The 27,996-nt window shown below is 42.9% G+C and overlaps 1 protein-coding gene across 4 annotated transcripts in view; it reads right to left on the bottom strand.

Moving 5' to 3' along the window:
- PPM1B (protein phosphatase, Mg2+/Mn2+ dependent 1B) overlaps positions 1-27,996 on the bottom strand; it is a 100,310-nt gene that overhangs the window by 59,117 nt on the left and 13,197 nt on the right. For 2 of the 4 annotated variants that reach the window (XM_040351543.1, XM_040351544.1), the window contains exon 1: positions 11,576-11,760. The exons of 1 other annotated variant lie outside the window; for it this stretch is intronic. The gene's annotated coding sequence lies outside the window, so the exon portion shown is untranslated. Of the gene's footprint in view, positions 1-11,575; positions 11,763-27,996 lie in introns of those variants that run through there. One more of the 4 variants, XM_040351540.1, reaches the window with a different exon arrangement.

Here is a 27,996-nt window from a genome sequence, read left to right as displayed (position 1 = left end):
AGCTAAACAGGCCTTCCATGCTTTTTCATGGCTTTTCTGTCCATCGGCTCTTAATGAGCCTGTACCCTCAAAAGAGTTGCCCTCTTAGAGACCTTCGATAGGGAGGCATCCAACTTGGGACACTTCTTCCATAGACTCATATCCGCTTTGAAAAGGAACCTCCTTTTGGAGGTTCTTGGGGAGAAAGATCTTTTTCTGGTCCTTGCCACTCACTGTTTAGTGAAGCTAAACAGGAAAGAGTCTAGCCTGCTTGGTTTGGAGGCATGCGTAAAGGTCATGCATAAACAGTTTTTTTGACCTTCTGGCACTTCCAACTCCAGGGTATCATATCTGGCTTTAAAAAAAAAAAAAAAAAAAAAAAATCATTAGTCTCCTATGAGGGGAAACCGGAATCTTTGGGTTTTAATTTGCCTTATCCTCAAAGCTCCCCTTGATCAGAATATGAGCTTTAATCCAGCTCCTCCGGTATCTCCCCGATCAGGGGGGGGTTACCTGCCTGAAAGAAGGCGTTATTTGCATCGCCCTGATGCCGGCACAGGATGTGCTGGGGAAGGGATCTGCACAACGAGTCCGCTTCCTCTCGAAATTCTTGAATAGTGGGGTTGTTGCTTTCTTGACTAGGTTATCAATGCAATCTAGACATATGTCCCTTTTCCAACCAGAGAGTAATTTTCTGGTACAGACTAAGCATCTCTTTCTAGAAGCATGCATCTTTCTTTGGTTGTGCTCTTGATTTTTGTCCTGGAAATAACCAAAGGACAAACCAAAGTTACTTCTACAAACTAAATGGTAAGAAAACCAGGTGGCTAGAAGAAATTCCTGCCTTAGAATTTTTGAAAACACCCACCACCAGGACCTGTGACGCTATACATGCCTCAACCCTGCAACTAGGGGGAGGTTACACCTGTGCGCCTATCAAAAAAGGCCCTCACAATCCCTGTGCCCCCACCACAGGAGGTCAAGTAAAGATAAAAGTGCCCTAGCCCCCCCCTTTCTTACTCAAGGGCCAAAGGCAAGTGATGGCGCCTCCAGAACCGAAGCCACAGTCCCTGGCTTTTCCATGTTCACTGTCCAAGTAGTGACCCAGCACCATCATCTGCCAGTGCCATTAATACTGGCATGTAGGACCCAGGACGGCACTGTGGATAGCACGACTGCCTCCCTCTCACTGGTACAGGCCATAATAACCACCTTTTAGATCTAGTAAAGCCATGCATAATCCCTTCTGAAGTAGACCGATAGAAGAATTTACATCTTGAATTTTACACTTAGTCAGTTGAGCAGTTTCAGACTGATATGGTTCAGAAAGTCCCATTTGGTTCAGGGACAAAAAAAAAAAAAAATTAAAATAAAAGGATTGCACAAAAAGCCTCTGTTGCTCCACAAGAGGCACTGGTATCAGAACTTCTTGGAGGATCATCAATTTCAAGGCTTGCTCCAAGGTAGTATGGGAAAGGACTTGAATCACTTTGGAATTTAAGAAACTGCCCAAATTTCCAGACTGCAGCCACTCTTGATTACTAGAAGTCTATGTGATGATCATCATATCTGCTAGCAACCAAAAATCCTGTGGATTTTCTCTGAACTGCCATTTGCATCCACTCGTGTTATTCTTAAAATTGACCCTTTGTGGGACAATTTTCTCTTTTTATATTGCTGCCGTTTTAGCAGCAATGCGAAGAGTCCAACGATGCTTTGCAGATACAATCTACCACTTGAACCGGTAGAAAATGTAGGCTCTGCAGACGAGATTCTAGCTGTGACATCCAAATTCTTAAGGCTCTAGCAACTTATTTGATGGAAATGCTAGGATAGAAAAAGGAGGATGCTTACCAGGTTCCAATGGTCAAATCCAGCTTTCTTATAGGGTCCTTTAAAAAAGGAGAAATACAGCTAAAGCTGGTATGGCTGTACTTCTGCTAATCACAGGAGTGCATTTCGTTCTGCAGAGCCAGTCCTGGCTGGGGAAAGATCACAACCATATATTTGGGATCCACTCAGGAGCCTTGACTGGCACCAGGCTCAGCCTCTGAGCAATCTGCTGAGAGCAAACCAGCCATTGTCAACCGCTCCACAGCCCAGCGCTTCAGTGAGCATGGGGGTAAAGCAGACAGCAGTGACCAGCTCTCTGCTCAGAGCAGCGGGGAGAACCGAGTGTTTAGCCACTTAGTTCTCACCCTTACAGATGGAGGTTTATTAAAACCCAAACATCTCTTTTAAAGGAATCCATATCTTCAAAGAAGTGTAGAATTTTTAGTTTTGTGGACTTGCATCTACCTTGGGGGCCTTATCCTAGAACTCTGAGGTAAAATCTCTTACAAGAGCTAAGCATAAACATAGGTTTACGCTTTCATGCTCAAACATTTTGTCAGTGAATAGAAAGGACATCTAACTTTACACTCTAGGCCTTCAAACAATAGGGCCACACCAAGCTTTTTATTATCAGTTGCTAAAATGGGCTTAAAGCAAAACTTCACCCAAAAGTACCCTACCCCACTTCAGGACAGATAACTGCTGCGATCTTAGCAGAAGTTTAGTCTTTTTTTTTTTTTAATTTAAATACAACAAAGTCATATTTACCTGCTTTGCACAGAGAAACCTCATTCCTCCTCTTCCTATGGAGGCACTCATGCATGTTCGTTCCTGAACCGATTTGGTGTCCACAAGACAGAATGTGGCTCAGCCAATGAGGCAGGAGAGACCAGGGAGACAAACTGCGCTCATGCACATTTCTGGATCGATAAGAAAGAAAAGTCCAGCCTCTGCAACCACTTTAAAATGGTTTTAACTGCTGCCTAAAAGTTCAATGTCAAAGTAATAGGCAGTTCAGAAGTTTAGAAGGTAGAATCTTCACAGCTGGCTAGTCTCACACATCTGCCAGCTAACAAGCAACCAAGAGTCAGCATTTTAGGGAAACTGCATTTTTTTTTTTAAAGTACCCTTTTCAGGCGACTCTCCCCACACTTGCTGAATTCTAGCCTAGGTGTGAAGGACGTATCCAGCATCCACCTGGGATTCCCACATCCACGTATGTACACTACTGCGCATGCACTGCGATGGGCCAGTTATGTTTCCTATGGCTAATGTGAGCTCAGGGGGTCAGCCGTTTTTACTGGTCCATGCTTCTGCAATGTGTGCCCAACTGCAGCCCCCTGATAATGCACTGCGAAGCATACATGCGATTTAGGTACTTGGCTTGTCTATTCTGCAGCACATGCATGTTCCTCTGGGGGCTGGCTGGCTTATGGAGTCTCGCAGCCAGCTACAAAAAAAAAAAAAACACACCCCCACACTGCCGAGCATGGGGGGCTGGATGGCTCATGTGCATTTTCAAGGGGCAGCTGCCATACTGGTTCATGCAGCCAGCCTCCTGATAAAAACACTGGCACATGCATATTATAGGGCCAGTTGCAAGAATCCAGACAAAGTCTGCTCTGATGACATCAGAAAAGATGATGGTGCAGAATCAGGTTCCTAAAGAACAGCACTGGATTGTTGGGTAGGCAAGTAGTTTGTTTTTTGCGATAACCCGGTGGAAAGTAAAAATGGAACTAAAGTTACCAAAAAAATAAAATTGTCAACAGCAATCAGCCAGGAAACCGTCAGGAGGAGAGCTGACCAGATCAGACAAGAGGCACAGTGGTGTACCAGTTAGCACTTTAGCCTGTCAGCATTTGGGTCGCTAGTTCGAATACCAAACACTCCCTGCCTGGAGTTTGCACGTTCTCCCCGTGTCTGCGCGAGTTTCCTCCAACATGCTGGTAGGTTCATTAGATTGTCTAAATTGGTCCCAATATGTGTATTTATGAAATGCGAGTTAGAAACCTTAGCGATTGTAAGCTCGTTGAGGGTAGGGACTGATAATGAATGTTCAATATACATGCAAAGCGCTGTGTAAATTGATAGCACTATAAAAGTACCTGAAATAAATCTCCCACAGTGACACAGCAAAAAAAAAAAATAAAAAAAAATAAAAAAAAAAAGACACCTCACTGCCTCCTGGACCAGCTCCTACGATATACAGCATACTGGTCCAATGCTGGGAAATTGATTGTGTGCTGTCCATCATAGGAGCCAGTCCAGGAGGTGGGGAGTTTGACAGCGGTGGGTGTTTCAGAGCCAAGCTGTGTCACAGTGGGAGATCCTCCGAGTGATCTGGCCGGATCAGATTCCTCCCTGTGATACCCATGCAGCGATGGGCTACATTGATGGCAGCACCAATGAGATTTATGTTAATATTGTTGAAGTTATTTATTTTTGCAGCTTAACCATGCATAAAACCTTCAACGGTGTAATTTAATGAGATCATTTAAGGGAGGATGTGGTTAGAGTGGAATAAGGGGCAGGTCAGGGGTTGGGTGGGGCAACTGGTGGCAAATTAAGCTGGCCATACATGGGTCGAATTAAAAAAAAAAAAAAAAAAAAAAAAAGTGTGCGTTGTGATCCGGTGGTGCCACCATCGATTTCGAAATTCAACAAAACCTTTAATTTCACATGTCCGATTATTAACCACTGCCCTACGACTATTGACGGCCGCAGGGTGGTTCTAAATCTCTGAGTCACAGATCGCCGTGAACGGCCAATCGGAGCGGCCGTTTCCTAGGCGATCTGTGCGGCCAATGAGAGATGATCTCATGTTTACATATGAGATCATCTCTCATTCCCGGCTCTCGCAGACAGCGGTGCTGTCAGGGGAGAGAGGAGACGGATCTGTGTCTCTTGTACATAGAGACACAGATCGGTCACCCCCCCAGTCACCCCCCCTCCCCCACAGTTAGAACACTATATAGGGAACACACATTTAACCCCTTCCTCACCCCCTAGTGTTAACCCCTTCCCTGCCAGTAACATTTATACAGTAATTAGTGCATATTTATAGCACTGATTGCAGTATAAATGTGAATGGCGCCAAAAATGTGTCCGCCATAATGTCGCAGTCGCAATAAATGTCGCAGATCGCCGCCATAACTAGTAAAAAAAATATAATAATTCTGTCCCTTATTTTGTAGGCGCTATAACTTTTGCGCAAACCAGTCGCTTGTTGCGATTTTTTTTTTTTTTACTAAAAATATGTAGAATACGTATCGGCCTAGACTGAGGATAAAAAATGTTTTTTTTTTTTAAATTGAGCCATTTATTACAGCAACAATTACATTTTTTTATTTTTTTTTTCAAAATTGTCGCTCTATTTTTGTTTATAGCGCAAAAAATAAAAACCGCAGAGGTGATCAAATACCACCAAAAGAAAGCTCTATTTGTGGGAAAAAAAAGGACGTCAATTTTGTTTGGGAGCCACGTCGCACGACCGCGCAATTGTCAGTTAAAGCGACGCAGTGCCGAATTGTAAAAAGTCCTCTGGGCAGGAAGGGGGTTTAAGTGCCCAGTAAGGAAGTGGTTAAAATTCAATGGCTGCAAGGAAATCGGCTGTTGCTGCAGCCCAGCAATGGTGCGAAATACGAACGAAAATTCTTAGATAAGATTTCCGAGAGAAAATTCTTTGAAAATCCGACCCGTGTATGGCCTGCCTTTATCTTAAGACCTGACTAGAAGCTCAGGACCTAAAATTGAGCCCTGACAAACTTGAAACATTTGATCAAAAAGAAAAAAAACATATTTACACATTTTATTTCAGTTTTCTCTAGCCTACTCGCAGTGATTATAGCCAGATTAGTGCACTTGCAACAAATGAGTAACGTCCACGATAGATATTTGCACCAAAAGCCACTTTTTTTTTTTTTTTTTTTTTTTTAAGGACAAGCTTTCAGGTATACCCCTTCAAGCTGTTCTGCCTGGACTTTGAAGGGGCTACATCGAAAGCCTGTTCTGAAAATATGGATACTCAATTGTTTCTGTAGCTTACTCTTACTAATGTGGAGAGTCTTGAAGTTTGTAAACTTACTGTGTGAAGATCCCCACACATTTCCTTGATTTCTGACATTCACCAAGCCCTGTGACTGCTAGAGAACAAACCTATTACAGGGAACGGATTACCATCTATATGATCCTAAGGGGTCGCATGTGGCCCCAAGGCCACAGGTTGGGCACCAGGGCTAAATCAGAAAGTCAGATTATTGCGGGGGAGAAGGAGAATTCTGAGAGAGCAAGAGATGTTTAGAGTAAAAGTGGAGTTCCATTAAGGTTTTAGTTTATTAAAAGTTGGCAATTACAAAAAGTATAGCTGCTAACTGACACTTACCTGTCCCGCCGCTCGCTCCTCTCCCTTCTCCCTCTCCTCGGCACCGTCATTGTAACAGTGGGCACCCTGCCATGACAGCTTATGGCATGCGCGAGTCACGCTGCGCTCTATTGGCCAGCAGATCTTCTGGGGCCAGAGTTGTGTTCCAGACTGCTGGCAGGGAGGAAGAGTTGCAGAGGCAGCCGAAGATAGGATGCAGGAAGTGTGACAAGAAGTCCCACTAGACAAGATGTTACCACCCCCCCCCCCCCCCCCCCCCCCCCCCAGAAAATAAAATGACATGCCAAATGTGGCTTGGTACAGCAATTTCCCTTTAGAGATGAACATTTTACGTAAAAGTCCTGTAAAGAAAAAAAAAAATAAGTCTTCAAAAGAGTTTTTTCCCCCCACGCGCGCAAAAAGATCTCATGGTAGCATAGTGTTCAATAGTTAGCACTTTTGCCTAGCAGCACCTGGGCCATTGGTTCAAATCCCAACTGTGGCACTACCTGCATGGAGCTAACAATATTCTCCATGTGTCCGTTTCCTCCCACACTCCAAAAGACATGCTGGGAGGTTAATTGGCCGCCGAAAAGAAGACGCTGCATTTTGAGGATATGAACAAAAAGTTGCCGATACTGTACACTGAACGTTAACACGTCTACTATTTTTTTATTTTTATAGGTCATGCGACTTAAACAGCAGCAAAAACTGGTGCGTTTCTGCTTTTTCAAATAATTTTAATGGGGAGGGGTGTATTTTTGAAATTGACCAAATATGCACTTTATATTACGCAAAAGCACTTCAAAAACTTATGTCAAAACGCACACTTTTTTTAAACTTGTTTTTGGCAAAGTGTATCCTGAATTGGTCCACCACTAACATGTTTGCATGAATGTCAGTTAGGGACCTTTGATTTTCAGCTCCCTGAGGGCAGGGATGATGTGAATGTACAATAGATATGTAAAGTGCTGTGTAAATTGACGGCGCTATACAAATACCTGTAATAAATCTGTAAATGGCGATTACCTCACGTGAGGTATCGCCAACATCAAAAGCAAGGGCAACACCACACACCAGACCTCTCGTATAACTGGTAACCTGCAAAGGCTTTTAAAAGTGTTTTCTATGGAGATTTTCAGATATAGTAGTTCCTCACCACGTATAGAGTTATAAAGCATGATGCAAGGCATCTTTTTACTCGGCGTGACAGCTTTTATATTTTATCAAAAAATTGGGGAATATAGATTTATATTGCATTTGCAATAAATTAATGTGCATTTTATTTGGTGAAAATCTGAAAGTATCGTGCAACAAATTGCGACCACCATTTTATTCTGCAAGGCCTTGGCAGATTTGGTGTAAAAAAAAAAAAAAAAAAAAAACAGAGGGGGTTGCAATAGAGAATTGGCGCTGAGAAAGAGAAGACGTCTGGATACATCGGCTTGTATCTTTTTTGAAAAAACGTATTTTGTGTTTTCTTTTTTTTTTTTTTACACACTTTTCTATGCAATTTTTTTTTGTGTACAAACCCCTTTTTCCTCTATATACTTTAGTATTAGTCATACACATTTTCGTTTTATCGGACATGTACGTTTATGAATGCATTTATATACATACACATTCATTTTCTTCATTTGATTTATATTTTCTTCATTTGTTTTATATTATGTATTTTTTATATTATACATACATTTTTTAAATAGGATTCCGGATTGATAACCTGTGAAGTGTATGAACACTGCTACACCTGTTTTGCGATATATATTGTATTTACCATGATTTACTAACTGATTATATTGATTCCAGACAGATTGTTTAATTGATCATAGAGAAAATTCATCTAGTATCATTTATGTGGTCATTCATAGACAAAGTTGTGAAGGGCATGATCTCTACTAGGCCGAAACTGTTAAGCCTCGTACACACGATCGGATTTGCATGGGACAAATCCGTGGAATTCTGTGCGAAGGGCGTTGGCCTTTAACTTGTTCTGCATACAGACGGCAAAACGTTCTCATCCAACAAATACAAAACTACGTGGTTTTCAGCTCTTTAGCGCCACCCCTTGGGCAATTTCTGCTAATGTGTTATGGTGAGCATTGCTTCTGAGCATGCGCGTTTGTACTTTGGATTTTTTTTCCGACAGACTTCAGTACTAGGGCTGCAACGAACGATTATTTTCATAATAGTTGGCCAAATATTGTTTCGATTAATCAGATAATCTTAAAGTGTGGTGTACAATTTAGTTAATATGTTAAAAAAAAAAAAAAAAAAATTATTCTTGAATATCCATATGCAGTGGTAAATATAAATAACTAACTACAGTAATTGTAATGCCTTCCATTACCTCCACTTTTTCTGGGTTCAGATGCTGATCTTCCCTGCAGAGTTTTTTTAAAGTGATTTTTTATTTTATTTTTTGTTAAACAGACTTGTTATACTTACCTGCTCTGTGTAATGGTTTTGCATAGAGCAGCCCAGATCCTCCACTTCTGGGGTCCCTCACCGATGCTTCTGGCTCCTCCTGCCTTCAGAGTGCCTCAATGGCAAGCTGCAAAGCATAGTATAGAGCGCCCGCTATAGCAAGGTAAAAAACTTCTGTCTTTAGAACCACTCACTTCCTGCCCAGGACTACATGTCCCATGAGGCATTGCTCCTCACACTTTCACAAATTCTCAGGCACTTAGTGACATGTATGGATGGTGTACTGTATTTCCTGATATGTAAACAAATAATGCATTCTATATGCAGGCCAATTAATCGATGAAAATAGTTGGCAACTATTTTCATAATGGATTAGTTGTTTCAGCCTTATTCAGTACACACGATCGGATAATCTGACAATTGTCCGATGGAGCATACAAAACGGACGGATTGTCATCACACATTTGTGGTCAGAAAACAGATAGTGTGTACGAGGCTTTACCATGACTGCCTGTAACTTTTGGAAGTTTTAATTCTGTCACTGAAAGAACTTTGTGCAGAAATATTCTTATCATTTCCAAATGGAAATTTTTGTGCCAAAACCAAATGGCAGGATGCACTTGGCCGTAAACAAGTTTTTTCTATACACAAAATTGTATTATTTGACCTTTTATTATCAGGATCTAAACATGAATTTATTGTCAGACATTATTGGCACCTTTAGAACAAGAAAAGCTCAAGAAACACATCCCTTTAACCCTTTCACGCCGACAGAACGCATATACGCGTCCTCGGCTTTCGGGGGTTTAGCCGGCGATCGGCTATCCAAATATACAACCGATGCGGCTAAAAACCGCATCGGTTGTTATGCGGGAGGAGACACCCCCCCCCCCCTCTGACGGGGCCTCCCGTTCCACCGGGAGACCCAATCCGGCGCCTCCATCGTACAGATGCGCTCTGAAACAAAGCCGTAAACGGCTTTGATTCAGTGTCCGCATTGAAAACACGGAAGCGACGTCATTTCCGGGTTTCTCGGCTGCCAATGGCGCCGGATTAAAAAAAGTACACAGTATTCAGAATCGCTGTTTTCGGCGATCTGAATACTTTGAAGTGCAAAGGAGGGATCGGGGGTCTTTTAGACCCCCGATCCCTCCATAAAGAGTACATGTCACCACCTATTACTGTCACAAGGGGTGTTTACATTCCTTGTGACAGCAATAAAAGTGATCAAAATGTAAAAAAAAAAAAAAAAAAAAAAAAAAAAAAAACACAAATTAAATATTATAAAAAAATAAGAATTTTTTTTTTAAAGCGCCCCACTCCTCGCGAGCTTGCGCAACAAAGAAATTGCGCCCGCATATGAAAACGGTGTTCAAATCACACATGTGAGGTATCGCCGCGATCGTCAGAGTGAGAGCAATAATTCTAGTCCTAGACCTCCTCTAACTCTAACCATAAAAAAAAAAAAAATTTAAGTGTCGCCTATGGAGATTTTTTAGGTACCGTAGTTTGTTGCAATTCCACGAGTGCGTGCAATTATAAAGTGTGACATGCTTGGTATCTATTTACTCGGCGTAACCTCATCTTTCACATTATACAAAAAAAAATTGGGCTAATTTTACTTTGTTTTTTTTTAAATTCATGAAAGTAAATTTTTTCCAAAAAGTTGTGTTTAAAAAAACGCCGCTCAAATACTGTGTGACATAAAATATTGCAAAAATCGCCAAAATCGCCATTTTATTATCTAGATTCTCTGCTAAAAAAAAAAATTATATATATATATATATATATATATATATATATATATATATATATATATATATATATATATATATATATATATAATGTTTGGGGGGTTCTAAGTAATTTTCCAGCCAAAAATATGGATTTTTAACTTGTAAACACCAAATGTCATAAATAGGCTTAGGCATGAAAGGGTTAAATTCTATGCATGTCTGCACACTGGTCCATTGCGCTTCCGTTGTGGTGTTAAAAATCCTGCTTGACCCCCCCCCCCCCCCCGCAAAACACACCTCCTTGTTAAAATGCACTGAAAACACATCAAGAACGCATTAATAACATACCTGTCACACGACAAAAAACAAAACCATAAGCACACACACACACAAAATCATGGTCACACACACACACACACACACACACACACACACACACACACACACACACACACGCGAGAAGAGAGAAGAAAAATAGAAGGGGAAGAAAAGAGAGAAGCCCCCAACGGCACCACATTATTTGTACATGTATGCAAGAAGTTTTAGAATTCTCCCCAAATCAGCAAATAGTGTCTAACTTCATTCATCATGTGTCTCCTCCCTTGAATCTTGGCATACTTTGCATTTTTCTTCCAGTGAGGGGAGACACTCTGTAGGATCTTCCTGTAATAAAGACCTCTCACCACTGCTCTCTCATCTTGTGCAGAGTGACTGGTCTGGGCTCCGCCCCCTCCTGTACTTTTCTGAAGGCAGGCTGTAGTAGGTGGGGCCTTCTAAGCCCCTCCCACCACTCTGCTCAGGCTATGTGATGGAGGTCACAGTGACATTTACAAGGTAATATCTGAACTTACAAACAAAAAACGGAATTTGGCACAAAGTGGATTGCTAGGATTTTCAGCAGTTTGGATTGCACCCAGAGATAATCTTTAATACATAAATATTAAACTCCTCCCTGCTCAGACAAGACACATACAGCAGGTATAAACACCAATGGTCATGGATTATTATACAGGATAGATTTGTTATTGTCCCCTGAAATACAAGGATGGTGAAGTCAGTCTAACAAAGCCCCAACCATCCATGCTATGATGTCCCCCCCACATGCACATTCCTCCCTGGGGGGCCCCGTGGCCCTTTACACCGTACAGAGCCGCATGTGACAGGCAGAGGCGGCCCGGCGTGTGACCTCTCTGGTGTCACACAAGGCGGCAGTTGGGAGGGTGGTGATCGCACTTACCTATCGGGTACAACTTCTCACTGGGCCTCTTCCCTACACAGCCGGCTTCTCTGCTCGTCACACTACCGCTCGGGGAGGCGTCCAGCCGCAGGTTACAAGCGCCAGGCTGCCACACTCCCCATCTCTTCCGGTCTTGGCGCTGGCTTCGGGTCGACGCTCGGTATTTAAGACTGCGCATGCGTCGGCGCCCCGGGGCAACTGCGCAAGCGCTCCACGCGCCGCGCTGCACTCTGGGTTGGTTGGCAAAGCCGGGCCGTCGCGTAGCCGCGCCGACGTCACGCGGCGCGACTGCTCTGACGAGGGCCCGGAGCCCAATCAAAGGCGGCCGTGGAGGGAAAAAAGGGGCGGTGCGTCGTGACGTCAGAAAAGGGCGTCTAGCGGAGAGAGGTCGTGCGGTGCTTGTCAACTTAGTAATCAGTAGGCTGAAGGTTGTACATGTCCAGTTGGACGCTGAGAATGATAAGAGGCTTACCGCTGCCGGTTTCCTAGGGGGATATTGAAAATAATGCCGTCTTTTACTTGATTGGCTAGCTGTTAAGCTAAGCCGGCGCCTGATTGGCTGGCGCAGCTGTCAGAGCTGAAACAGGCCTTGTTTGACGTGAAGGGCGCCGAGGTCTTGCGTGTTTGCGTTTTCATTGGCTGAGGGGCGTGATAGGCGTGGCGGGCGGCCAATAAGCGTAGGGGGGGGTTTAAGCGTGAAGTGCGAGTCCAAGAAGCGTAGAGGGAATGTTGTTTTCCTCAATGCGAAACTGCTGAAGGGAGGGGGGAAAGTGAGAGCGAGCCCCGGATGTAACATGAGATCATCGGCGGCCAATAAGCGGGGAGGGTGACGTCACCGCCCTTACCAAAACATCTTGTACGGTCTGGCTCTCATAACTGAAGAGGGGCGTGGTCCGGCAGAGGTTACAGGGGGAGATGTTTATCCGGAGGGGTGGAGAGGCGTTACCATGGTGACACAGTTCAGGTCCGCTGCTCTCAATCTAGGCTCCATTCAAAAAAAAACTTTATTGTAAACCGAACTGGACGACATTTAGTTTGCTAAAGTCCAGCCCTGAAATAAAAGTATCAGAAACGCTCCATTGTTTTTATATAAAATGCTTGTTTTCACAATTTGTCTTAATTTTGTCTCAGAGCCCCTGGAGCTTCTTTGCAGCACCTTCCTAGGTGACAACGCAGGAGCGCCATTGGGGGGCAAGGAAGAGTGTTGTCACCCTATAACAGGCAGTACCTGAGCAAGGACATTCATGGCAGGATTATTTTCTAACCGCTTCAATTCCCGGGCAAGTTCACCCCTTCCTGCCCAGACCAATTTTCAGCTTTGAGCGTTGTACTTTGAATAGGGTGACCAGACATCCCCAGTTTCCAGGGACAGTCCCCAGGATTAAGCACTTCCATACCGGGCACTTATACACCTTCCCGCCCAGACCAATTTTTAGCTTTCAGTGCTGTTGCACTTTGAATGACAATTATGCGGTCATGCTACACTGTACCCAAACTAAATTTTTATCATTTTGTACCCACAAATAGAGCTTTCTTTTGGTGGTATTTGATCACCTCTGGGATATTTATTTTCTGCAAAAAATAAATAAAAAAATTACTGAAAATTTTTAAAAAAATAAGTATTTTTTTGTTTCTGTTATAAAACATTGTAAATAAGTATGTTTTCTCCTTCACTGATGGGCACTGATGGTACTGCACTGACGGGCACTGATAAGGCGGCACTGATGTGGTAGCATTGACGGGCACTAATATGCGGCATGGATGGGCTAGGATAGGCGGCACGTATGGGCACGGATAGGTGGCACAGATAGGCGGCACGGACGGGCACGGATAGGCGGCACGGACGGGCACGGATAGGCGACATGGATGGGCACTGATAGGCGGCATGGATGGGCACTGATAGGTGGCACGGATGGGCATAGATGGGCACTATTGTATGTGTTGTACTAATGGATGCCAATCAGTGCCAAACAATGCCTGACAATCAGTGATGCCCATTGTGGGCACTGATTGGCATTCATTGCGGCACTGATTGGCATTCATTTTCTGTGTCCTCCTCATCCCTGGTGGTCTAGGGTGGCATCCTTTATTTTATTTTTTTTACATTTCTGGTGGTCTATATGGCCATCCCTGGTGGTCCAGTGGGCATCCTTGGTGGTCCAGTGGGCATCCTCGGGGGGGCTGTGCTGATGATCGATCAGTACAAGCCCCCCTGTCACAGGAGCAGCCGATCGGCTCTCCTCTACTCGCGTCTGACAGATGCGAGTGAGGAAAAGCCGATTACCGGCTTTTCCTATTTACATCGTGATCAGCCGTGATTGGACACGGCTGATCACGTGGTAAAGAGTCTCTGTGAGAGACTCTTTACCTTGATCGGTGTTGCGGGGTGTCAGACTGACACCCTGCAGCAACGATCGCCGCGATGCACGCCCCCGGGGGCGCGCAGCGGCTCAGAATCGTATGACGTCCAGTCAGGATTCTACAACCACTTTGCCGCCGTCAATCTGTCATTGGCAGGCGGCAAGTGGTTAAGCACACTGTCCCCGGACCAAGTCTGTCCCAGGATTAAGCACACTGTCCTCGGACCAAGTCTGTCCCAGGATTAAGCACACTGTCCCCGGACCAAGTCTGTCCCAGGATTAAGCACACTGTCCCCGGACCAAGTCTGTCCCCGGATTAAGCACACTGTCCCCAGACCAAGTCTGTCCCCGGATTAAGCACACTGTCCCCGGACCAAGTCTGTCCCAGGATTAAGCACACTGTCCCCGGACCAAGACTGTCCCCGGACCAAGTCTGTCCCAGGATTAAGCACACTGTCCCCGGACCAAGACTGTCCCCGGACCAAGTCTGTCCCAGGATTAAGCACACTGTCCCCGGACCAAGTCTGTCCCAGGATTAAGCACACTGTCCCCGGACCAAGTCTGTCCCCGGATTAAGCACACTGTCCCCAGACCAAGTCTGTCCCCGGATTAAGCACACTGTCCCCGGACCAAGTCTGTCCCCGGATTGGATTGGCAATTTTAAAGACAAGTCGGTGCAGAATAAAAAAAAAAAAATCTGAATTGAGAATTATTTTTTATTTTTTTAAGAAACTGGAGTGTTTTTTTAACCACTTCCCTACCGCCTCATTATGAAATGACGGCGGCAGGGACCCCTTCTCGATCCGGGTGGACGTCATATGACGTCCTGCGTTCCCGGCGATCTAGGGCCCACGGCGACGCTCGTGACCCAGCGCGGGTGCCCGGCGGCCGCGATTGCCGCCGGGCACCCGCGATTGTCGGTAATCACGGCAGGAGTGTGGATCTGTGTGTGTAAACACACAGATCCACCTCCTGTCAGCGGTGAGGAGACCAATGTGTGTTCCCAGTACAGAGGAACACACATCGGTCTCCTCCCCTTGACAGTCCCCTCCCCCTACAGTTATAACACATCTTAGGACACATATTAATGCCTTCCTTGCCCCCTAGTGGTTAACCCCTTCCCTGCCAGTCACATTTACACAGTAATCAATGCATATTTATAGCATTAATCGCTGTATAAATGTGAATGGTCCCAAAAACGTGTCAAAAGTGTCCGATGTGTTCGCCGCAATGTCACGGTGACAGTAAAAAATCGCAAATCGCTGCCAATACTAGTAAAAAAATTAATAAAATAAAAATGTCATAAATCTATCCCCTATTTTGTAGACGCTATAACTTTTGCGCAAACCAATCAATATACGATTATTGCGATTTTTTTTTTACCAAAAATATGTAGAAAAATACGTATCGGCCTAAACTGAGGAAAAAAAATGTGATATTTGTTAAATAAAAAAGTAAAAAATATTGTGTTTTTTTTAAAATTGTCGCTCTTCTTTTGTTTATAGCGCAAAAAATAAAAACCGCAGAGATGATCAAATACCACCAAAAGAAAGCTCTATTTGTGGGAACAAAATGATAAAAAAATGTTTGGGTACAGTGTAGCACGACCGCGCAATTGTCATTCAAAGTGCGACAGTGCTGAAAGCTGAAAATTGGCTTGGGCAGGAAGGTGCGTAAGTGCCTGGTATGGAAGCGGTTAATAGGCATCACGCGTGTAAGCTGAAGAAAGGACCTTCCGATTTGTAATAATAATAATCTATTATCTGTTGGGTGTTGCTAGAACTTTCTACGAGATGTTAGTAGCCCAGTTATCGCTGTTCACTGTCCTGTAAAACTAGAGTTGCCCACGTCATGACACCTAAGCCCACAATGAGTTTATTGTCACATCTTGTTCCACCCTTTGCCACTGTACAGTTGTCCTGGTAATAACAACATTACAAACCTTTATTGGATTTCCTATTTTAGGCCCATCTGCTAGTACATGGATACTGTCAGTTAATGATGCTTAAGGAGAAGCTGGTTAACGTATCCCCATCCTAAGCATCTACATTTCAGTCAGGTTAAGCTGCAGTGCGTAAGCAGTGACAATACTAATGGACCTTAATTTGTTATCGAAGTCTAAATCCCTGATTTGTGGCACAGGCAAGGGGACTGTTTATTTGTGCGCTTGATTAAAACTGGAATTAACAAATTAACCAAATTTAAAACACATGGACCCTTGGCAGATTTGGGACCTTTTAAATGATAGATATGTCTTTTACAATTAAAGTGGAGGTTCACCCTAAAAACGAATTTTTAACATTAGAGGCAGCATAGTAAGGGCATATACTTTCGGCATTTTTATTATTTTTTTTTCTCCGTACTTACCTTTATATTCTGATTTGGTCCAGGGCTTCCGCGTTCTGATGACTCCAGGACTGGGCGTTCCTATCCCAGCCTCAGGGTTCCGATGACTGCGGGACTGGGCGTTCCTATCCTTCGGTTCGATGATTGACGGCTTGTGAAACAGGTGACCTGTCGCACAACGCGTGTCACCAGATTTACGGAAATAGCCGAGCTGCGAGTCGGCACTATACGGCGCCTGCGCCCGCCGTGTAGAGCTGACTGCGCAGGCGCCGTATAGTGCCGACTCGCAGCTCGGCTATTTTCCGACATCTGGTGACGCGCGTTGTGCGACAGGTCACCTGTTTCACAAGCCGTCAAACATCGAACGGAAGGATAGGAACGCCCAGTCCCGGAGTCATCGGAACGTGGAAGCCCTGGACAAAAACAAAATATAAAGGTATGTACGGAAAAAAAAAAAAACGCCGAAAGTAAATGCCCTTACTATGCTGGCTCTGCTAGATGTAATATTACATTATTTTTTTTGGGTGAACCCCCGCTTTAAACAGATTTAGGACAATCTTATTATCTGCAGAAAGGCACTAGAAAATTATGTAGAGAATTTGATAGTTTGTAGGATCTGAAAGTGATAGGTGATCCAGGTGAAGGCGCCCTCCTGACTACCCACCGTTGCGCTGACTGGAAGAAAATATCTGGAAGATCCTAGCTGCCACTTTAAAAATTATGTAATGTGAAAAAAATAAATATAGTGACCGAACCCACTTGTAGGTATCAGCAATATTTAGCAGCGCTTGTGTGAAATAAGTTTATATTTCTCTAAATAGGTAAACACAAAAGATATATGCATAAATAAATATAACTCATGTGAAAAATAGCTATCAAGTAAGGGAAAGCTATAAAAAAACAAAAAATTATGATGAACCCGTGAAAATTAATAACGTGAAAAGCATAAGAAAAGTTCATAAGTGATCAATAATTTTGAAATCTTCAAAGACTTCCACCACACCAAATGTGTTCAGTGATTCCTTCACCTATCAAATTGGCCACTCACCAGAACAATATGCCTAAGGCCGCGTACAAACGGTCGTTCCAAACCGATGAGAATGGACCGAGGTTCAGTTTCATCGGTCCAAACCGACGGTGTGTATAGCCCATCTGTCTGTTGTCCTTCGGTCCAAAATTTTAAAACATGCTTCAAAATCGAACGATCGGTCCAAACCGATGGTTAGTACAGAAAAGCATCGGTTCAAAACCCGCTCATGCTCAGATTTAAGTCGGCACATGCTTGAAAGCATTGAACTTTGTTTTATTCAGCACGTCGTGTGTTTGACGTCACCGCGTTCTGACCCGATCGGTTTTTGGAACAATGGTGTGTACACACATCAGACCATCAGGCCACTTCAGCGGTGAACCGATGGAAATGGCCCGTCGGACCATTCTCATCGGTTTGGAACGACCGTGTGTACGCGGCCTTACTCTCGCGTGTTTAGGCTCAAAAGCTTAACTCAAGACCTCTCCAATAGGTTTAGACAGAATTTGCGTTCACAACAGTGTGATCCAAATAGCTCCACATAAATAATAAGAAAAAAGGAAGTGCACAATAGTGTAATACCGTATGGTCAGTTTTAATACAACACCACACACAAATCTTCAAAAATTGCACTCACAAACAAAGTAAAAAATCCAGCAGTGAATCACAGCAACACAATTTTCCTTAATATCCTCAACTGGTGTAATAATGGTCACGGCGGACCTACGATCAGCCAGAGATAATCTCACCACTCCACGGCACTGCAAACACTCTAATTGGAAGCTACCTGTCCTAGTTTCTAGTCAAGCTTGTTGCGCCACACGTCCTGACGTATCACGTCGGTACAAAAGCTGACTGTGTAACCACACAAGCGCTGCTAAATATTGCTGATACCTACAAGTGAGTTCAGTTTGTAGGATCTACATGCAGTTGATAGTTTGTAGGATCTACATGCTGTTGATCGATTGTAGGATCTACATGCAGTTGAAAGTTTGTAGGATCTACTGTACATGCAGTTGTTTGTAGGATCTACATGCCGTTGATAGTTTGTAGGATCTACATGCCGTTGATGGTTTGTAAGATCTACATGTCGTTGATGGTTTGTAGGATCTACATGCCGTTGATGGTTTGTAGGATCTACATGCCGTTGATGGTTTGTAGGATCTATATGCAGTTGAAAGTTTGTAGGATCTACTGTACATGCAGTTGATTGTAGGATCTACATGCCGTTGATAGTTTGTAGGATCTACATGCCGTTGATGGTTTGTAAGATCTACATGTCATGGATGGTTTGTAGGATCTACATGCCGTTGATGGTTTGTAAGATCTACATGTCATGGATGGTTTGTAGGATCTACATGCCGTTGATGGTTTGTAGGATCTACATGCCGTTGATGGTTTGTAGGATCTATATGCAGTTGAAAGTTTGTAGGATCTACTGTACAACAGTTGATTGTAGGATCTACATGCCGTTGATAGTTTGTAGGATCTACATGCCGTTGATGGTTTGTAAGATCTACATTCCATTGATAGTTTGTAGGATCTTCATGCTGTTGATAGTTTGTAGGATCTACATGCCGTTGATGGTTTGTAGGATCCAAATGCCGTTGATAGTTTGTAGGATTCACATGCCGTTGATGGTTTGTAGGATCTACATGCCGTTGATGGTTTGTAGGATCTTTTGTACATGCAGTTGATAGTTTGTAGGATCTATATGCAGTTGAAATTTTGTAGGATCTACTGTACATGCCATTGATAGTTTGTAGGATCTACATGCCGTTGATGGTTTGTAGGATCTACTGTACATGCAGTTGATAGTTTGTAGGATCTACTGTACATGCAGTTGATAGTTTATAGGATCTACATGCAGTTGTCACAATTTACAGCCCCAAGGACAACTTTGGTAGCTCTGTGATAGACTATAAAACTGGAGAGTGCAAAATTTGCACATCTCTGCACAGAAACCAATCACTTTCCAAGTTTCTTTTTTCCAAAGCTTCATTGAACAAGCTGATGTTAGAAGCTGACTGGCTACCATGCATAACTGCACCAGGTTTTGCACTCTCCAGTTTAGGTAAATCAACCCCTATAGTTTGTTTTAAAATGATTGTACAATGGGGTGCACTGGGATGATACAATATCAATTTACATAAAAGTATTATTGGGTTGTACAATACTCATAGAAAATCTAAATTGTTACTATTTCATCACTGCTGGAATTGATAAAGACAATATAAGAATAATAGTAGATTTAGGCATTATAGAGACATTTTTTGGGGTTAATTTTTTTATGTATTAAAGTAGAACTATAGGAAAAACTTAATTTTTTTCATTTTGGATCGAGTAGGGGAGGTTTATAAACACTTTTTTTTTTGCCATCTGTGTCCTGTTGGGGAGAATCACCTTCACTCCCTGTCCCATAGCCAAAACAGGAAGTGAGAGAAAATTGCTACAAATAAAGGGAATCCCTTGGGGACCCCTAGTTCACCAGAACAAGTGTCCTCATTGGAAGAATTCCAAAAAACTATTTGCCTTTAGTTATACTTAAATAATTTATCTGATGAACACATATTTGCGTTAAAGCGGAGTTCCATATATTGTAGCTGCTGTCTTTTAATATAAGGACATTTATCTGTCTTGGAATTCAGTGATGTCGGCAACCCAGCCGATGTTTCCATCACCTTTCGGGTGCTGCCGCCACCATTGCCTGTAGGTGAAATCAGCAGTGAAACCTTGTGGCTTCACAGCCGGTTCCCTACTACTCACACGCGAAGCATGCTACACTTTCTGAATGCCCCAGAGGCAGGAGAGGGGGGGGGAGTACTTTCAAATGATCTTGCCGTGATGAGATCTTTCGGAAGTGGGGATGGGTACCTGTCAAAAATTGGTCCCCACTCCCCCCTGAAAGGTGCTGTTGGAAGGATTAAAATAATTTCTGGTATTTCACTCCCTGGCGGATACAGGCAGATGACCCCCAAGTTGGAATGTAACCAAGTACGCCTCTTACTGTGCATTACAAAGCCTGGCTCCGGTCCGACTAGGACGAGAGGATGGAAATCATTGATTACCACTCTACAAGCAATCTTTAAAGTCAGCTATGCCTGCCAAGATAATTGATGAGAAAGATTGAAGGAGCAATAGATACCTGAGGATGATACGTGGACAATGGTGCCCCTAGAGGCCAATACGGCATGCTGGACAGTAAAATAATCTATTAATGAGGACTGCCCCGTGAACACTTTGATTCGTCCAAAAAACATATTGGGCTGGCAATGGGGAGGGTCTGGATGATGTGTGATTGAGGATTGTTATATTCCTATTTTCTGGGGAAATAAATGAAATATATTGTTTTACTAAGCAGTGTGTTTACTCATAGATAACCTTATATCATTGTGCTTATCAGAGTCTTAATAGACTAGCTAATTATAGGTATAGACAAGTTAATACATATATGCAATAGATAGAGGGAATCCGTAACCACCTTTCGGAAGAGTAATTTGTTCATTGTACTAATTACTTCAGGTGCCAAATGTGGCACCAAAGGGGGGGGGGAGGCCGATAGGCGGAACTTCCACTTTTGGGTGGAACTCCGCTTTAAGTTGTTTGTATCTTAGCTTTTTAGTCTTTGGCATCCTTTTTATTATAGATTTCCTTTTAAACTTTTTTCATGATGATCATAGCATGTTAGTTGTGTGGAAGAGAATGTTGATTGGGCTAATGCATAAAAGAGAATGTTGGTTGGGCCAATGTGTGAACAAGTCATACTTCATATTCCCATCGCACACTGTCATCACATGCCTGACGAAGGGGCCCTACGTGGCTCAGAAACGTTGCACTTTCTTTGTGTTGTGATCATGCAATAAAACATCCGTTTGGATGCTATTTACGCCGTTCCATGGTGTGCTGGCAAATATTTCTACTGTAATGTGTGAACAAGAACGCTGGTTAGGCCAACACATGAACAAGAATGCTGGTTAGATCAATACATAAACAAGAATGCTAAACATAAACAAGAATGCTAACATGTCAATAGGAAGGCTGGTTGGGCCAACACATCAACAAGAATGCTGGTTGGGCCAACAGGTGAAATAAAATCTTGGGCCTATACATACAACAGAATGTTGGTTGGTCTAATGGGTGAACAAGAATGTTGGATGTGCCAACACATGAATGAGAAAGTCTGTGGAGCCAAAACATGAACAAGAACCTTGCTGGACCAAAATGTGCATGAGAATGTTGGTTTGTTCACCATGTGGATGAGAACAAACACATACACGTTCTGTAATTGCTTTCAGAGATCTTCCAACATGTTGGAGAATGTCTGCAGTAGTTCATTTAGGCTAGGACTTAACATAGATGATTCTGATGTTTTGCTACTTGGACCATGAAATCACTTGTTGACAGACACCCTGTTTGCAATACATTGTAATTCATGTGCTGCTAAAGAAATCATTGCCAACAAGAACTTATATTTTAAAGTAGCATGCGATAAAAATAGCCCACGTAGCCTCAGCATATATACAGTCAGAAAAGCCAGTTTGCCTGACCCCTCTATTTGCATTAAAATTGGGAATATTCTATTTCTGTAAGCTTCTCCTGATACCTTCTGCTCAGGGAAATAATTGGTCTGCCAGGATTGTATTTCATATCTGGTGGCAATAGTTTACTTGGAGATGGCCATCACCCACAGAGCTCCCTCTTTATAAGCACCTGTAAGTGTAATCGGTGCCTGTCGCCGTAATGCATCCGCGCTGGATCGCGACGCGGCAGGCGCGCAATGACGTCATCGCTCGGGGCCGCGTGCGTTCCAGCCTGGAAAGCGGAAGTGCCGAGCGCCATCAGTGCTCAATACGGCACACATGCCTCTTAGCCTTAAATAGACATGCTGTTCTATTATTGTCAGCCATAGCACGGCCACGCTACAAACACTGGTACCATCGCTCCCCATGCTGAATCTCAAGCCAGGCTGCAACTCTATGGCCTCCAGCTAATGCCTTCACTGACTTCATGCTGCCTTTACTGGGGAAACCCTAAAGATACCTTCCTTCTTGGATCCCTACACTACGGAATTCCATTGCTGCTAAACTACAACAAGACTCATCCTCTGCAAACGGATTAGTAGCCATTGTTTCACTTGTAGTGCCTTTAGAATCATCTACTACATATATTGCTTCTAATCAGTTGCTGTATTGAACTCTGGCTTACTAAGTACTAACATACTGCTTAAGATTGTCTTTTGTGTTCTCGGGGACTTGCTGTGGAGTATCTTAAAGGGACATACACTCTCAAATTACCTGAGCTATATTTGCCTCTTTTACGCAACTACCAGTTGCATACACTTTGCTTAATTACTACGTGCTTGACATAAGTTGTTACTTGTTTATGGGCCCATGCCCTAAGTTACTGAACATGTTCGCCTTAACTTTTCTATGCTAGGGGTTAAAGGTATTTCATACCTCCTCCCTTAGTGGCCTAATACATTTCTTTATGTTAAAGTGATATGATGTAGAGTACCCCCAAACTCCTGTTCTTTGATTGGAGTGATGCCTGGGGTCCAGTACTGATAATCACTTGCATACAGAAGTGTATTGGAATCCTTACGTGCATCATAATCTTTTAACGCTAGGTGTTGGACGCATGTTGTAATGCGTCCACACTTTGTAGCTCAACGCATTCCTTTATGCAAGAGAGAGATGATGTAGAGAACCCCCAAACTCCTGTGTTCTGATTGGAGTGACGCCTGGCGTCCAATACTGAACTCTCACATAGAGACGTGCATTGAAATCCTTGCTAGCCGCAGTTGTGGTTCACTTCCGTTCACCATAGTTTGTGACAGTAAGTTCATTTGATGGAACTTGCTTGTTAGTACAACGGTCATTCCTAAATATGATACTTTGGCAGGCTTAATGCATGCACTGCCGACTACCATCTGTAATCTGTGGGCACCTCAAACAGAACTTGTCAGGAAAAAAAATGGAAAAAAGAAGACATCCTTTCACAGGCATGAAATCCTATTCAAAGTTTGAGAGATAAATTATACACACATATACAGTTCATAACTATGGTAGTTATTTACAAATGCATGTCCCTAGTATGATTAAGAGCTTCACAAAGAAATCCCACATAAGGTGGCCTTGCCACCTCTGTTTAAAATAAATGAATATTTTTGTAAGGAGTTCTTTTTAGCCCATACATCTTGTCTAGCAATAATGAGGAGCCTAATACTCAGTATTACATGCAATATATCCTGATTCCCATTGATAATTTTAGGAAAGCCGACACCGAATAGTACTAACATCTGTTATCAATAAAACCAGAGTTATGAGAATTTGTCTTATAAGAATATTTTGAGCTTTCACACACTCTACATGAAACTCCCACTCAAGACAGACCCTCCCCAATAAGTATAAGTTTTGTGTAGCAATTATCCATCGAATGGTTTTAATAAAGCTATTGTACCCTGTGATGAACAATGATGAAATTTCAAGGAATCATATGGAAGGCCGCAACTTACAGTGCTTTCAAACAATAACAATATCGATATCATTATTGTGCAGCTGAAAACAAGTTTTGAAACGAGCCCCACACCAATATTGTTTTAGCATGTGATTTTTTCAGGTACCAATAAATCAGAACTAGTTATATAAAGTTAATTAATGTATTTATCTGTTCATGAAGTTCTTTGCTTAAAAAACACACATAGAGTTGGCACAACATTGAACATATAACTTGTGATAGTGAAAGTCCCTGTCTGTGGAAAAAAGAATTTAAAATAGACGCAGGACTCTCAAAAAGTCAGTTTGAGAAGCGCCAGCAGATATGTTGTTAGTGGAGACTGCTTGCCTGAAGGACAGAGAAGGTCAGGATGGCTACCCAGGCCAAGACCAAAAGAGGGTCTGGGAGGTTGAGAAAACCGAGGAGGCTACAAAGTCCAAGGGAGTTGGAGGAAGTCCTAACGTCTCAGGGAGAGTGAGCAAACCCAGGGGCTGAAGAATCCTGGTAAGGCCAGGAGTATGCCTGTGCAGCAAGGAACTGCGAGTTGAAGCAGAGTGAGCCTAAAGCCTCGTACACACGATCAGTCCATCCGATGAAAACGGTCTGAAGGACAGTTGTCTTAGGTTAACCGATGAAGCTGACTAATGGTCCGTCACGCGTACACACCATAGGTTAATTAACCGATCGTGTCAGAACGCGGTCATGTAAAACACAACGACGTGCTGAAAAAAACGAAGTTCAATGCTTCCAAGCATGCGTCGACTTGATTCTGAGCATGCAGAGGTTTTTAACCGATGGTTTTGCATACTAACGATCGGTTTTGACCTATCGGTTAGCAATATATCGGTTAAATTTTAAAGCAAGTTTGCTTTTTTTTTAACCGAAGGTCAAATAACCTTGGGGCCCACACACGATCGGTTTTGGCCGATGAAAACGGTCCGTCAGACCGTTCTCATCGGTTTAACCGATCGTGTGTACGCGGCCTAAGAGCCACACTGAAAAAAGCATCTACCACTGAGCTAGACATCCTCCATATTACAAGCTACATATGTTGTTATATCCCCATCGCCTCTTAGGCCTCGTACACACGATAGGTTAACCAGAGGACAACGGTCTGAAGGACCGTTTTCATCGGTCAAAACCGATCATGTGTGGGCCCCATAGGTTATTTAACCATAGGTTATAAAAAAGCCAACTTGCTTTAAAATTAACCTATGGATTCCTACCCGATAGGTCAAAACCGATCGTTAGTAGGCACGACCATCGGTTAAATATCCACACATGCTCAGAATCAAGTCGACGCATGCTTGGAAGCATTGAACTTCGTTTTTTCAGCACGTCCTTGTGTTTTACGTCACCGCATTCTGACACAATCGGTTATTTAACCTATGGTGTGTAGGCGTGACGGACCATCAGTCAGCTTCATCGGTTAACCTATGACAACGGTCCTTCAGACCGTTGTCCTCTAGTTAACCTATCGTGTGTACGAGGCTTTAAACCCTCTTGTGTATTGTTAATTTATGTGAAATGTATGAAAAAATTCAAAGAGGTCTTCCATATGAAGGACAAGTGAAGTAGGGGTTAATCTTGATGATTTTTATGAACCAAATCAGTAACTTCCTTGGAAGATTAACCAGTTATATCTACTCAACAATGTAGCATTAAGATGAGGCCATCTAAAGTTAAAACCAAAGTAAAGATGGCATCTGTCCCAGGGATGTGCGCCCCAAATATCCAAAGTGTATCAAAAAAGCATCAAGGATTATTAAGGACAATTATAGTATTGTCTATATAAAGACATAAAAGAGTGGTCAAGGCACTTTGAATGAGGTGGGTCACAGACTAGGCACAACTAGGATACAACATGATATAGAAAAATGCGTAAAAAAAAATATGTAATATATCTATGCAGAAAGTCATATAAACATTAGCAGTAAAAAGATCCATATATAATAAAATATTATACGTATATAATTGTCATGAAAATATCACAACAAAATGCACAGTTGATCCATAAATGAATACATTTATTGTAGCATCTATGAATCTCTACGAGTTTCGTGGATCTCACTCATCAGGAGTTTGATGCAGCAATTCGTCTATGAAAACCAAAAAATTATATATATAATAGGAATTAAAAAAAATAAAAATTAAATAAATGGAATGAATTAAAAATAACTAAATGGATAACAAATAGATGAATACATAAAAAAAAAAAAAAAGGATCAATAAATAAATGCCTATACTACTTACATGTCAACTCCATTCATGGGCCCAGCATCGGCGAGGAGAGGGAGACACCAAGACATGTAGTCTCCCACGGGATTGAGGCAGGATAAGGATAACCGAAGTTCATTTTCATCGGACCAAACCGACAGTGTGTATAGGCTATCGGTCTGGTTTCCTTCGGTCCAAAATGTTAAAACATGCTTTAAAACCGAACCGATGGACCGCTGCCCCATCGGACCAAACCGATGGTTAGTACAGAAAAGCATCGGTTCAAAACCCGCGCATGTTCAGAATCAAGTCGACGCATGCTTGGAAGCATTGAACTTCGTTTTATTCAGCACGTCGTGTGTTTGACGTCACCGCGTTCTGACCCGATCGGATTTTGGACTGATGGTGTGTACACATATCAGGCCGCACGGCCACTTCAGAGGTGAACCGATGAAAAGGGTCCGACGTGCCAGTCTCATCGGTTTGGTCCGACCGTGTGTACGGGGGCCTAAGAAGAAAAAATGTGTTTGGGTGTATAGAATGACAAAATAATAAAAATAGGTCTGGTATAGTGTGCAGTGGATACAGATATTCTTGTGATCAATCAAAGTGAAAAGTGATCACCTATGTAAACTCAGGAATAGTGGAATGGAGTGTGCAAAGAAAACACCAAACCATAGCTAAATATGAAACACAATAGCATCCGGCTAAGTGGAAAGATTGAGGAGGGAAAAAAATGAAACAAACAAGTGAAAAGGGGAGAAAAAAATAAACCGCTTAGCAGGATAATACCTGTGAATGGGTAACAGGTGCTGAGTATAATCCACATGACCACCTCCACAAGGAGCAATGTGCAAATGGAGGTCATGACTAATCCAGGTTGATATATACCCATAGCGATGGGCGTATCCCACCAACATCATGACGACGCTGCAGGTGGAGGGCCATGAATTGATCTCGCACCATGTGTATGCACCGGATACAGGTCAAAAAAGACCACCCTCAGACATCAGATGGAAAAACATTACCCTGACAACGCAACGCCAAGGCTGCCGTGTGTAAGCATGACGCCGAGGCGCAGCGTAACACCACCCAACCACACCCTGGATGAAAAACAGGGAAGGGAGGGATGCAGTAAACCACGCCTCGCAACCCTGGGACAGGCGATTCCCGACGAACCCTCCCACCCCACCACCTGTCCAATAGTATTTGAAACAAATGTCATTTAAAAAGGAGGCTATCGCTATACCAATAGTTTAGTTTATATTATGTCGGGTTCCACCTTAACCATCCCGTGGACTATACACCAAGGAGATTTCTCTACCTATCATGGGTATCTATATTATAGACACCATCGCAGCAAGTTGTCTACATTACTATTGAGTTATTCTCCCTGGGATTCACCACGTGACCTGGGTTTTCTATTATGTATTTTCTATTTTTGTATTCTATTTTTAGATGCAATTGTTGATTAACATGTCACATTTGTGAAACATTAAAAATCTGTTATATTTTATATACTTGCCTACAAAGTAAATTTTTCCACATCTTTTTTCAATTCAAAAAAAGATGTATCATTTATGCAATGGCTGGTGTGAACTAGCCCTCATGGAATGCACCTGGCAAAATATCCCTACAAGTATGTACCTCTACACTATATATTGTGATATGGAGCAATTAAACGCAGAGACGGTGAGCATTTTTAAGACCCCTTCACACTGGGGCGTTTTTCGGGCATTTTTCAGGTGCTTTGGGATTAAAAAAAGCCTGTAAAGCGCCTGAAAGAAGCCTCATCTGCAATCTCAATGTGAAAGCCTGAGTGCTTTCAGAGCCCTTTCACACTGTTAGCGCCTGAAAAACGCTGGTAAAGCTCCGCTAAGACCCCTTTCACACTGGGGCGTTTTTCAGGCGCTTTGGCGTTAAAAAAAGCTCCCTCAATGGGAAGGGAGCTTTAGGAGCAGTGTATTCAACGCTCC

This window comes from Rana temporaria, chromosome 4 (genome assembly GCF_905171775.1).
Source record: "Rana temporaria chromosome 4, aRanTem1.1, whole genome shotgun sequence".
NCBI classification, from domain to species: domain Eukaryota; kingdom Metazoa; phylum Chordata; class Amphibia; order Anura; family Ranidae; genus Rana; species Rana temporaria.
The sequence above is the reverse complement of the archived record's forward strand: the minus strand, read 5'-3'. Positions and strand labels throughout refer to the sequence as shown.